The sequence below is a fragment of the Ambystoma mexicanum genome, chromosome 10 (assembly GCF_040938575.1).
Source record: "Ambystoma mexicanum isolate Mex_15411 chromosome 10, UKY_AmexF1_1, whole genome shotgun sequence".
NCBI lineage: Eukaryota > Metazoa > Chordata > Amphibia > Caudata > Ambystomatidae > Ambystoma > Ambystoma mexicanum.
Window position 1 is genome coordinate 328900517 of NC_090932.1, and position 14365 is coordinate 328914881.

General features: G+C 53.0%; 1 pseudogene; it reads left to right on the forward strand.

Annotated features, from left to right (window-relative positions):
- LOC138492868 (lysine-specific demethylase 3B pseudogene) overlaps positions 1-14365 on the forward strand; it is a 121365-nt pseudogene that overhangs the window by 8065 nt on the left and 98935 nt on the right.

Here is a 14365-nt window from a genome sequence, read left to right on the forward strand (position 1 = left end):
GAATAAGCATACCCTGCTCGCACCAGCCCAATCATGTGTAAAACTCCTTGTGCTCTACTCGGAATACACGTACCCCGCTCGCGCCAGCACAATTGCAGGTAAAACTCCTCGCACATCCCTACGAATACGCATACCCTGCTCGTGGCAGCCTAAAAGCGTGAAAATCTCCCTGCACACCACCTTCAATACGTGTACCCTTCTTGCGGCAGCTAAAAGGCATGATAATTTACTCACGTACCCCCTGCAATACGCGTACCCCGCCTGCACCAGGCAAATCGTGTGGGAAAAGTCCCCCCTTTGGTGTGGGCTGCCTGCGGGGCATGGTCAGGGGTGATGGGCTGCCTGCAGGGCATGGTCAGCATAGTAGGGGGGTCCCCTGTGGTGTGGGCTGCCTGTGGGGCATGGTCAGGGTTGTAGGGGATCCCCTGTGGTGTGGGCTGCCTGCGGGGCATGGCCAGGTGTGATGGGCTGCCTGCGGGGCATGGTCAGGGGTGATGGGCTGCCTGCGGGGCATGGCCAGGGTAGTAGGGGGGTCCCCTGTGGTGTGGGCTGCCTGTGGGGCATGGTCTGGGGTGATGGGCTGCCTGCGGGCATGGCCAGGGTTGTAGGGGGATCCCCTGTGATGTGGGCTGCCTGCGGGGCATGGCCAGGGGTGATGGGCTGCCTGTGGGGCATGGCCAGGGGTGATGGGCTGCCTGCAGGGCATGGTCAGTGGTGATGGGCTGTGTGTGGGGCATGGTCAGGGTAGTAGGGGGGTCCCCTGTGGTGTGGGCTGCCTGCAGAGCATGGCCAGGGTTGTAGGGGGTCCCCTGTGGTGTGGGCTGCCTGCAGGGCATGGTCAGGGGTGATGGGCTGCCTGCGGGTTATGGCCAGGTTAATAGGGGTCCCCCGTGGTGTGGGCTGCCTGCAGGGCATGGCCAGGGGTGTTGGGCTGTCTGTGGGGCATGGCCAGGGGTGATGGGCTGCCTGCAGGGCATGGTCAGTGGTGATGGGCTGCCTGTGGGGCATGGTCAGGGTAGTAGGGGGGTCCCCTGTGGTGTGGGCTGCCTGCGGAGCATGGTCAGGGTTGTAGGGGGTCCCCTATGGTGTGGGCTGCCTGCAGGGCATGGTCAGGGGTGATGGGCTGCCTGCGGGTTATGGCCAGGTTAATAGGGGTCCCCCGTGGTGTGGGCTGCCTGCAGGGCATAACCAAGGGTGATGGGCTGCCTGCGGGCATGGCCAGGGGTGATGGGCAGCCTGCGAGGCATGGCCTGGGGTGATGGGCTGCCTGCGGGGCATGGTCAGGGTTGTATGGGGGTCCCCTGTGGTGTGGGCTGCCTGCGGGCATTGCCAGGGGTGATGGGCAGCCTGCGGGGCATGGCCTGGGGTGATGGGCTGCCTGTGGGGCATGGTCAGGGTTGTAGGGGGGTCCCCTGTGGTGTGGGCTGCCTACAGGGAGTGTATGTGGCTCCTCACCACACGGGTGCACGAATAACGGGGTACACAAGTCCGCTTTTCACATGATTAGGCTGACGCAAGCGGGTTACGTGTATTCCGGGGTATGCAAGTGCGCTTGTCATGCGATTAGCTGGCGCCAGCGGGGTACGTGTATTCCGGGGGTGCGCTAGGAGTTTTACACGCGATTGGGATGGCGCGAGCAGGGTATGCATATTCCCGGGGGTGTGCGAGGAGTCTTACATGCGATTGGGCTGGCGCGAGCTGGGTACACGTTCTTCGCGCACCCCTCGGATTACGCTTCCCCCGCTTGCGCCAGCCCAATCGCATGTAAGACTCCTCCCGCAACCCCGGAATATGCATAACCCACTCGCGCCAACCCAATCGTGTGAAAAAGGACACGCGTGCTTGGATCACCCGCAAACGCATCTCCCAAGGAGCCCACACCACAACGGAGCCCCCCCATCACCCGTGAGCATGCCAGCAGGCAGCCCACGCAACAACGGAGCCCCCAATCACCCATGAGCATGCCAGTAGGCATGTCTCCAATCATGTTCAACCCCAGTGACAGCAACCTACCAGCAGGCCCCGACTCATGTTGTCCACCACCCCCTGTGATGGCAATCTGCCAGCAGGCCCCGACTCATGTCCCACCCACCCCACCCCCAGTGACGGCAACCTTCCAGCAGGCCCCGACTCATGTCCCCCCAACAAACACGTTGTCACAATACAGGTCCACGTTACAAATGCAAAACCCAAATCACACCCCACGCTGCACCACCCCAGTCCAATCACACCACCATCCATTGTACCCACTCCCCAGTAAATGCCACATGCCATGACATTCAGAAAAGCACACGCATGCACCCAAAGACATGTCCAACTGAGACACACAGCAGTGACACATGACTGAGCCAATGCTGACTGACACATGCACCAAACCAATTAGAGTAGACCGCACCAATAATTAACATTTGTGAAAGGTATTAAAATAAATATGAAATGACAAAATGAAATAAAAAGATGAAACTGAAAAAGTCATAAGTTCAAATCATAAATAATGCACAATCCGTGAGAAAAATAAATTTGAAAAAAATGCAAACTGCAAAGTGGTCCATCTCCAAAGTCCAATAATCGAAATCCAAAACGAAAACCATAAAAAAACATTCCTTCATGGGATAAAAAAAAAATCATGTACAGGTCCTGAACTATGTACACCGAAAGTCTGAAGGGTCCATGATCCCAAAACAAAATGAAATCTACATAAAACCCTATGAAAAATACAACTATATACAAAAAGTGGAGCAATGTCTGTGGACTCCAAATCATAACAAAAACCAAAATGAAACCTAACCCTATATAACTATATACAAAGGAGGCGGGCTAGTCCGACGGCTCACTTCTTCATGTTCCAGGCCAGGGCATCATCGAACTCCACGTCGATGTCCCGAAGGCAGGCCTGTTCCCTGGCCTCAAGGTCTCGCAAGGATGTTGCCATGGACTCCTCCAAGTCCCTGCAAGTTGCCACGAGGCTCTCAGCCCGCCTCAGCGCACGGTGCATGGAGTTCTCTGCCCTGACCATCGTGAGCCATGGCCTCTCTGGCCACCGCCACTCTGCATCGATTTGCTGGCCCAACCGTTGCCACACGGAAGACACTTCCATTCCTGGGTCCTCCTGCCCGTCGCCCAATGCCTGCCCCCGGGATGTTGTTGGCCCCGAGTGATGACGCCTCCCACGTGAGCCAGTTGCTGCCTCAATTCCAAATTCCTCTGCCACCACGACAGCCTCCTGGATTATGGTATTCCCCAGCGCCATTGTGCACGTGCCCTGCTCAATGATGCCTGCACATCCTCCATTTGCTGGGGTCCAATTGGTGTTGTGACCACCCCTGCTGGACCGCCGACTCCCGACTGTGGCAGGGATGTGTTCTCCACCAGCCTGGCCGTGGGCTCAGGGGCAGCTCCACAGGGGGCCCAGGTGATACATGGGCAGGAAGACGGCACAGAGGACGACTGGCACATAGGGGGTGCTGTTGAGGAGGGGGTTGCAAGAGCATCCAGCACACGGAGGAACCCTGCACCAGTGACCTGTCCTAGCAAGTCGAGGCGGCCACGCAGGTATTTGAAATGACGTGCACTGTCCTGCCTAGAACCATGCACGTCATCCCCAATACCACGCGTGCACAACACCACACCGACTACAACAGGCTGCACATGGTCAGGGATTGCCAAGTCCGCAGGGAGAGGACGGCCAGTTGTTGTAGACGCATCCACTACCTGCGAATGGGCCTGGATAGAGGCATCCCTGCTGGTGCGGGATGATGCAGTCACAGGATTACACACAGGCTCCTCCGCGGCAACCTGTGCTGCCTCTTGCCCCTGGACTGCACCACTCGCACCAGTGGAACCACCGCTCCCAGGCCCCATGAATGGAGCTGATACAGCCTCCTCCTCAACCCCACCCCCCACCAACCTGGATGACTCGGTGCCGTCTTCCTCAGTACGCCCATGTGGGGGCTCAGCTGCCCCTTCTGCTACCGAGGAGTCCACCTCCAACCATGGCCTCTTGGACCTCCCCTCGGCAGCTGCGACCATGGACGTGGCACCAGACTCCACTGGCGTAACAGGGGCCGCCGCAGCCCCTGCGGGGCAGGGGGGCCCACCCGCACATGTCCTGGGAGGGAGCCCCACTTGAAAAGAAATTTTAAAAAAATATTTTTTCAAAATATTTTTTTAACTTCTTTTTGAAATCACTTTGCCTTCATAAAGAAATTATTTCAGTAACAGAAATAATATTTATAAAGACAGAGTGACCACAAAAAGAAACTTTCTTTTTGAAGTCCGAGGGCTCCCCCTATCCCATGACATGGAAGAGCCTAGGCTGGAGGCCTCCATGTCATGGGGTGGGGAGCCCTATGATTTAAAAAAGAAACAATCAGCCTCATTACAAGTTTGGCGGTAGCCTTGCCGGTAAAACTGGCAGGCTGCCGCCAAACCTTCGCTTTTTTCCGGCACCCATGAATGGGCAATTACTGGGTCATTATGGCCCCACTGGACCCGGTAATTGCCCATTTGCGTGCGCCAAAAAAATGCTCCCCATTCCCATTTGATCCCCATAGGGTTCAATGGGAATGGGGAGCTCGGATGCACCGGCACCATTTAGAATGGTGCCGGTGCATCTGACATGCTCTGCTCGTGCATGCCGGTACGCCTGCCAGGTCAGACCTGGTGGGCGGGAAGGCACCCGTGAGCAGAACTTGTAGTTTGCCGGTCTGGCAACAACGATACCGGCAAGCTTACCGGTACCGTTGTTACTGGACCGGCAAACTTATACTGAGGCCCAAATTCTTTTTGAAGTAATAGGGCCCAACTCCACCACATGACGTGTGCGTGTCTGAGTGTATTGTGAAAGGGTGTACACTTAAATGTGGAGGTGTCTGCCTGTGTGAGTGTATGGTGAAAGGGTACACACAAATGTATGGGTGACTGGGTGTGTGCGTGTACAGTGAAAGGGAGCACACTTAAATGTTAAATGTATGGGTGGCTGCCTGGGTGTGCCTGTATGGTGAACGAGTGCACACTGAAATGTAAGGATGACTGGTTGTGCATGCTTGGCTATGGTAAATGGTGTTTGTGCTTGTATTCAGGAGCGCAACAAAACCTACATTTCGGGGGGCTGATCCTTCAAATGTTGGGAGAGGCGCTAACTTCATGGGTGGTAGGGGAGGCAAATTTATTTGTGTTGGAGAATCTAACTTCTTTACACATTTTAATGAAACTATTCTAGTGCAGCTTCAATGTTACAAGCAGTTAACTCTCTCCTTTAAGTGTGAAAGCACCCACTTATGAACTTTTGTGAGAATGAACGGTCTCCTGTTCCCTTTCTACTCTTTCAATCACTTCCCTGGCATGAAAGTACTAAACACACATCACAATTTCAATTCCCTAAAAAATGTGGCATTTGAATGCAGGTACTAACAGTGAGATGCTTTACGTTAGTAACTGCTGGGCCCTTGTTAACAGCGAAAACCAGGTGCCGTTTAACATCTGTGTCCTGTTCTGTCCGGCAACTGCTCTGGTTGAGTCGGCATAGCCCATAATTTCTGGGGGCGAGTGCTGCAGCCCAGTCAACTGAAAATTGTTAAGCCCTTACTTGTGTTTAATGCCTTAATTACTTATTGGTAATCGTCATTACTCCTAGCCCTATTCTTCCTTGTCCCTGTACTTGTGTGTGAGGCAATACGTGTGTATGAGGCACTATGCCTCATACACAAGCACTGGGATGAGGTAGAGGTACATGGAGGTAATGCCTGATTTAGCTACCTGTATCTTCATTACTCCTAATCCCACTCTTCCTCATCCCAGTACTTACCTATGAGGCAAGGAGACGCAAATGTAAGCTCTGGGACAATGAAGAGGGACGTGAAGGTAATGGTAATTCTGGGCCAAGGAGCTGATTTGGGAGGTTGGGGTAGGGCATGGGAGGGAGAGAGGATGTGTGGGCGGTGGGATTGTGCGATAAATCATAATGGTTGTCCATGTCCAGGCTAAGCAGGCATGATATGTGGTATTAGTGGCTAGGGAGGCATTTTGGTGCAGCCAGTCTAGTTATTCCTCAGTTTGGTATGACTTTTTTTTTAACTGCGCATTTCTGAAAAAGCAGTCCCGCTAAGTGTAATTACCTGGCTAGATTGGCATTTGGGTGCTCCCAGACTAGCCATTTCTTACTGCAGCAGCATCTGTGATAAAATGATATGATATAAGTCTATTATAACACACCTGTACATAAGTGTTTCTTGGCGCGGCAAGCAATGGAGTGAAGATAGAGGGTGGACAAGACAAATGATCTTACTAGGCATTGTGTCATTCAAATCGTGCAAGTACGAGAATGAGAAAAGCAAGGGGAAAGGGAGGGGGGAAGTGCAAGGAAGAAGGGAGGGGAAAACAGGGCTGTAATGCTCTGAGTAAGTGTAGCCAGGACAGTGCTGCTCTGAGTAGTGCAAGGAGAACAAGGGACTGTAGGGTTACAGTTACATTCCCTAAGTGTGTGGTAGGCTGGAGGCAGTGCAAGGGTGACTGATTAAGAAAGAGCCTGGACTCAGTGAGACTCTAAGGATAGTCAAGCAACCAGTCGGTCCAGCAAACAGGTAGGTCAGCAGGGGAGGGAGAGAGCGAAAGCAGAGGAGAAGAGGAAGGTTTTGAGCTGCTTCCGGAACATCAGGTGGTCTGCTAAAGTGTGAAAGGGGCAGGGAGGTGATTCCAGAGGGAGGCATCTGTAGAGGAGAGAGATCTACCCCCCACTCTCTGCCTGAAGAAGCGTCTAGCCCTTAGAGAGTTGGAGGTAGCCGGAGAAGGGCTTAAGAAAGAAGGTATTTTGGAAGAGAGCGTTGGATGTAGTGTGGGCCCGACCCCAGAAAGCCTTGTGGACAATGCAAAGGGTTTTGAACTTGATTCTTGCAACCACCGGGAGCCAGTGGAGATATTTCATGGCTGTAGAGATATGATCCCTGGGCCTGTGGCCAAGGATAAGGCTTGCTGTCCTGTTCTGGATTAGTTACAGAGGGCGCAGAGTAGAGGAAGCAGCTTGAGAAAGAGGCTGTTGCAGTAGTCCAGCCTAGAGAGAAACAGGGCTCTGGAGAAATTGAGCTTCTGGGGGAAAGTGAGAAAGGGAAGAGTCCCTTTGAGGAGGAGCAGCTGGTAGGGAGTGGGACTTCTTGGCGACGTCAGAGATCAGAGGAGAGAAAGAGACAGTGGAGTCGAAGATGACACAAAAGGAAGAGGGCCCAAGGTGGGCGGCCAGAGTGAGAGAGGGAATACAGGGGCAGGAGTCCCAATGAGAAGTGTCTCCATCTTAATGGCACTAAGATGGATATTGTTGGAGGTGCACCAATCATGAATCACGGATAGACAGTCAGGAATGAGCAAGAGATGAGAGGAGCCTGAAGGAAAGCTGAGTGCCATCCGCATAGCACTGAAAGTTAGAGGACAAGGTAGAGATCAGGTGGGCCAAAGGGGTCAAGTAGAGGTTGAAAAACCAGCGTTAGAGGATAGAGCCCTGGGGAATACCACAGGTAGAGAGAGAGAGAGAGAGGTGGCGGAGAGAAAGGGACCAAGTTGGACCTGGGAGGGGCAGTCCAAGAGGAAGGCGGTCAGCCACTCCAGGGCCTGATCCGTGATGCCCAGGTTCTCACATAGTCGATTGATCAGGATGGCGTGGTTGACTGTGTCGAAAGTAGAAGAAAGATCAAGGAGGATTAGGACAGATGGAATGCTGTAATCAAGGTTAGAGAGCAGATTTTCACGGGTGTTCAGGAGAGAAGTTTCCTTGCCTCTGGCAGCTCTGAAGACATACTGATGATCATGGAGACAACCAACAGATTCAATGTGCTGTGTAAGCTGGGAGATGGCAAGCTTTTCTTCCAAGAGTTTGCCCAGGAAAGGGGTGATGGAGATTGGGCGATAGTTTGCCGGACAGGTAGGATCGGTAGACGGCTTCTTGAGGAGTGGGTGCACAAGGGAGTGCTTATGGGAGGAGGGGAACATTCCAGTGGTGAAAGAGTGATTACAGAAATCGGCCAAGGTGCAGAGAGGGTGTCAATGTGGTCCTTGTGGTTCTGGAGGAGCAGAGGAGCACCTGTTTGGACGACACTTTCATGGATCGGACTTGTCTAGAAACCTTGTCGGGTGTTGTCAGAGAGAAAGAGGAGAAAGGAGGAGGAGAGGTAGAGATGGCCAAAGGGGGGCAGAGAGAGGAAGATGGAGAGGAAGAGGGAGATAGTGGACAGGGTGTCCTGAGTTTTAGCGGAGAAGTGAGGGGCCAGAGCCATACAGAGGGCCTGCGAGGGAACAGGAGAGGTGGAGACCACAACAGGATTGACCAGTTCCATGCAGATTTTAAAGAGTTTGGCTGGGTTGTTAGAGGCAGCAGAGACACGGGCTTTAATGGGTGCTCTCTTTTTGATGAGTGTTATTGCTTCGACTGGCATTTTTGTGCAACCAGACTAGGTATGTCTAAATGTGGCCTGGCATGCCTTACTGTAATGTCATTATGTGTCTACACTGGTCTACATTGGGCCGCCAGTGGGACATGTTTTCAATGTGACATGGCATTTTTAATAGCAAAGCATTAATGTTCCTGTGCACTGTTGGTGACTCCCATGTTTTGGATTGGTGTTACCCTACAAAACAATTGCAAACACTCTGGTTTTTTAGCCAGTTATTCTCAGAAAGTGTGCTGTATATTGCATTAAAACACATATTTATATCTTTCTCCTAGTGTGACATAACCCTTCAGCAGCACGTTCATGCGTATTGTGCACGTGTGATAATCTAGGCCTGGCCAGAGTGTAGCACGACCTGTAATTTGTTGGGGAGTTGGGGGCCCCCCTCAGCATGGCTCGCAGGGGGGCCCCCACATTTTGTGTTACGCCACTGCCAGACTCCTCACTCCCAGAAGATATCATAACCTGGGAGGGGAGCTGGGCCCTGCGTCTCTGGCTGGTGGCGGCATCCCTGCCTCTGGGCTCCAAAGCACTGTCTTCGCCCTCTTCATCAGTCGATGCTGCAGACATGGAGAGACAGAACACAGGCATCAGGGCACCGTACAATGGTCTGCTACACACATAACAGTTGCACATGAGTGTCAGTGTCAGACATCACAGATGCCATCACACTCCTCAACGCTCATGTCATTTGAACCCACAAACATGCACAAATAAACTGGGATCATGCAACAGGCATCAGCATCCATACACATGTAACTGCATGAACATCCAAAGGTTGGCATGACGTCACAAGCAACATGGGGAGTGCCGATCACATGCACACACGCCACCAGACAGACATGCATCTGTACATCTCCACCACCTGTCACAGTGCAATCATCGGCAACTATGTCACATCTGCCAATCAAGTACCCAGATGTCCGGGACACATGCATCCATGGCGTCTCACAGTCACACACATGCCAAACAGACAAACGCACATGTACACCGTGCACGTACATGAAGGTGGGACCAGCATCCATGTGTCACACCCCAAACATGGCATAGTACATACACAGAAATGTGCATCTCCACATGCATTGATGTGCATCACACATGACTTGAGTCACATGCAGCACGGGTATGTCCCTGCACACAAACATCCATACATGGGCCACGTCAGACATATGTCCAAGCTGCACGCTCCTGCCACACCTCAAAATGCACTGTGTGGAATGGGATAGCCCAGATACTCACCGCTCGACTCCAGACGGGTCTGCCTCTCTAGGACCTGGTGGTGAAGTACTGGGTTCATGCGTTCCAGGACCCTCATTTGGTCGATGGTAAGTTGGACTTGGCACCCCCCTGCATCCGCTGCACGCAAGAGGGGCCAGGCCTTCACGAGGGTCCTGGACCTGAAGTCCTCCCAGCTCTTCTGGATGTGTTTCAAGTCACATGTTGCCACCCCCTCCGCGTTGATGGCAACCACGATGTCCAACCAGGCCCTCTTCCATCTTTCCTTGACGGCGCACAGTCGTCTGAAGAGGGCATCATAATGCCCAAGGACTTGCTCCACCAGGATGCCAACTTCTGTGGCCGAAAAGCTGACAGCCCTCTGCCTCTCTGGCCTGGGGTTGCCAGTGGTCTCAGATGCTGTTTGCACCGACATTGCAACCCCCAAGGCAGGTGTGGGTGGGGAACTGGGTGCTAAGGCTGGGCTGTGGAGCAATGGAACACCAGTCGGGAGTCTTCTGTTCCAGCAGGGGTGGTCACAGCAACTGGACCCCTGGCTGATGTGCAGGCACCAAATAGCAGGGCACGATGGCAGCAGGCAGCAGCAGATGGCTTGTGTGAGCCTGCTCGGGGCTCTGGGCGGAAGGTAAATGGCCTTCTCGGCAGGAGCGTGGTCTTCCGTGTGTTGTTGCGTGGCCAGCTCAATACAGAGTGATTTAGCACGTGAAAAAACAGCACGTCAGCGTGTAATTCGAGGAAAGGGGCTTAGCGCGTAAGCGTGTAAGTGACATGACACGTGCAGGCATTTCCCTCGGCACGGGTTAAAGGTGAGCATGGGCCAGCAGTTTGCTGTACGTGCTTTTCGTGGAGACCGACGCGTGTGTTTTGCTGTTTCTTGTTGTTTCACACGCCATCACTTCTCAGCGGATCAAGGACGTACCTCTTCTTTTTACGGGGGTTTTCCTACGCATGTTTTTCTTTCCCACGCTAGTCAGGCGGTGAGTTGCACATGCTATTTTTCCACTACGAGTCCCCCTGTGTATCTCATACCTATTTTTGAGGTCATAGTAGCCTGTGTGTCCCACACGTATGCGTTTTTTGTGTCCCTGGGTGCCACAGCGTACTGTGGGAGGTTAATTCCACACACTACCGGGGGTTGCGTGCACGGTTATATTGTATATTTGGGGTGCGTGAGCATTGCGTGACCCATCATTTTCCCGCAGGGATCACATACAGACTTGCAGGAGCACAGGGATGCTGTTTACATCACGTACTCCATCCCTTTCACCCCAATTGCCCAGGGCAATTATTGTGTGCACCTCCCAATGGCACTAGTACATCTGTGCCATGATTGGGAGGGCACGAAAGGTGAGGGGCACCTCAGTTGGTTGTCCTCCACGTGTTGGGCGTGGTCAGGGACATGGCCAGGGTGACCAGGGAGTAGGGGTAGTCCAGGCTGGCCATGGTGGCTGCAGAGGGGGAAGAGGCAGGGGTGAACCACTTGGGCAGCATGTTCTGCCACGTGTTGGTGCAGTCATGCCACCACCCCCTGTGGCTCCAGGAGATGCAGCTGTTGCATCTGATACTGGCGTCCATGTGACCCGGCAGTCAGTTTCATCTACTGTCATGGGCCCAACGGTAGTGGTAGCTGCAGGTGCAGCTGTGGCGACCACCACCCATGCCCTGGGTCGGCCAGCACATGATGCGTTGGCACCTGAGAACTCCCAGGCGGAATTCCAGGTGGTCCGGAGGCACGAGCAATATGCACGCGGGGATGCTCTGACCGAGGCACATGTCCCTGGGGCAGTGTTGTCATCAGCTGCCCCAAGCAGCCGGGTGTTGGCAACTGCATGGGCAGATGCAGCCAACACCACCCCGGCTGTGAGTCTGCCTACCAGGACTGTGTCGGTCACAGACCTTGGCACAGCGGCAGTTGCTGCGCTGGATCCTGGCAAGAGCACTCAGCAGTCCTGTTTTCACCTGCCACTCCCTTGGTCCAGTCCACCAGCACCACTGCCCTACTGATCAGGGCGGCATTTGCCAGTCAGGGTCCGTACCACTGCCCAAGAGGAGGAAGGTTGTTCCTGCGCAAGAGGCTGGGATCCCAGGCAGGCTCCGGCCTCCGGCACGTCAAGGAAGAAGCCTTTCAACAAGCAGGAACTGGACTTCCTTGTGGGATATGTGTTGGAACACGAACGCTATATACTAGTGGTCCCAAATTGTCATACTACGCCTGCCCACCGTTGGGTCCACTGGCATCATATTACGGATGGTGTTAATGCATTTGGATATCAGGTGCGCACAGCTCAGGACTGCAAAAAGCGTTGGGATGACCTCCGACGCTGTGCAAAGCAAAAGCGTGCCTCCAATTATGCCAAGACTTAGGTGACTGGCAGTGGGCTACCACTTGAGGAGGAAGAACTCACTCTGCACGAGGAGATCGCTGCGGAGTTCATAAAGGCAGAATTGAACTGAGGAGTGGGAGAGATTCTGGATTAAGATGCATCATCCGGTGAGTGTTGTTGCGTGTTCCTCCAGCCCATGTGTTGTTTGCTTGTGTGATGTGTTGTGCTTGACTGCCACTACATGCTGTGTGTACATGGTTCTCATGTGCGAGTCATGCAATGCTTCACTGATGCGTGCCCGTTGTGATGCATGCTGGACATCTGAAGCAGACAGGGACTGTCCTCATCACCATACATGCACCGTACTCACATGCTAGTCACTCGGCTGACCCTCTGGTCCATGTCCCAGCTCACTGTCCTGTCTGCATGTAGCCTGTGGTGTTGTTTCACTCAGCACTCGGACTATGTCATTGCATGACTGAAGTGCATGTGTGGTCAGCCTGCATGCGGGTACTCCACGCGGGCATGCTTCCTTGCCACTCCACCCCACTGCATCTCAATTTCACCATGGCACTGGTGGGGAACATGTTGGACTACTGCAATGGCCTGTTCCACGCTCCTGTGTACATGCACACTTCCCTCTGCTAACCTGCACGACACATACTGTGGGTTACATCCTTTGTCCTTGATGCAGGGTGTCTCACGCGGACTGTGCAGATGGCAGATGCTCCCTGAGGACATGAATGCCCATTCATGCTCCATGTGCATTACATACATGCCCCTATGTGTTCTCAATAGGATGATCATTGTGGCATGTCTCCGGGATTACATACGTGTCATGACATTTTGTCATCCATTCCATGCTCACTCTGGCTCAGTCCTGCATCACGCACATGATTAGGGTGTCATTGGGGGTCATTACGAGTTTGGAGATAGCCATACCGATATTAGCGGCATGGCTATCCCCTTACCGGGTACTGGCTCCGGGTTCCTTAAACGAGGAATTACTGGACCATTCCAACCTTGGAGGGCCCGGTAGTTCCTCTTTCAAGGAACCCTGACCCAGTACATCCCCATTCCCATTCCAGCCCCCATTGGGCTCAATGGGAATGGGGAGGGTGCTAATAACGGGGCCTGTTAATAACAGGCCCGTTGTTAGCACCCTGGTCTGCTCGCGGGACCCGCTAAGGCCGCCTGCAGAACTCATAATTAGGCGGTAAGGGGTTGACGGCTCCGGCACCTTTACCGGCGCCATTAACCGCTTACCGCCTAACTCCTAATGACCCCCATTGTCTGTGTGGGCCACAGGCCTCCCCCTGTTGCAGGCCCCCTGACTCTGTTCAACAGGTGTAGTGCCTTCTGCATGAATGGGTGTACTACTGAGGGTTCATCATGTGTCCGGCTTACTGTCCCATTCTCATCTGCTGCGGTGTCAGTTGACTGAGATGATGCAATTGATGATAGCCAACACTGTCTGCCAATACACAGTTCTATGGTCAACCTTTCATTGCCATGCAATGCCTCCCTGTATTTTCACTAAGGGGTGGGTGGGTGAACTGTAGCCATGCAATCCAGTGCATGCACATTGCACATAATGGCTGAACTTGCCCTTACACTGCCGTCCTGTTAACTGGTTGACATCAAAACGTACTTGTTGATGTAGATTGCTGGGAACATACACATATACTTCACTGCACCCACCCACTTCTGAGCCATGTTACACCGCTCTACATGCCTACTCACTGTTGCAATATCAAAGTGACCTGGCATGTATGTTCAGGTGTTCATCCCTTCACTGTTATGAAACGCAGTAGCCCAGGTGCATCCTGTGACACATGTACTCTGTATTGGAACACCCTAGCGGCTGTTTCACAAAGTTGATTGGTCAATCTGCAGGCTATACTAACAGGTATAGCCCGCCAATTGGTTACAGGCCGCAAATTGGATTGTAATTATTATGGAGCTGCCTGCAAGTGTGTATGTGTACACTTTCACATACATCAAATCAAGCACTGTTGAAGCTGCTTGCTCTGCTGTTTAGGAAGGTGTTGATATATGCCATACGTATATGTACACGGGTGTATATGTACACTTTCACATACACATATTCAAGCAGCTTCAACGTTGTGTTGTGCAACATTGCTGCTGCTTACTTTGGTGTGTGTGAAAGTGTTTATTTAGACATGTGTTCTCAGCAGCATTTTTGTTGAATAACAAATATGTCGTTATTTTACGAAAATGCTGCTGAGGTTTCAGCATTGCGCCCGTTACTAAACCGGCACAATCCTGAAGGTGCACTGTCGTGCACTACGAGTACGGCCAGGCCCACTTAGCAATACTGGTGGAGCCTGGGCGTGGTGATTTGACACA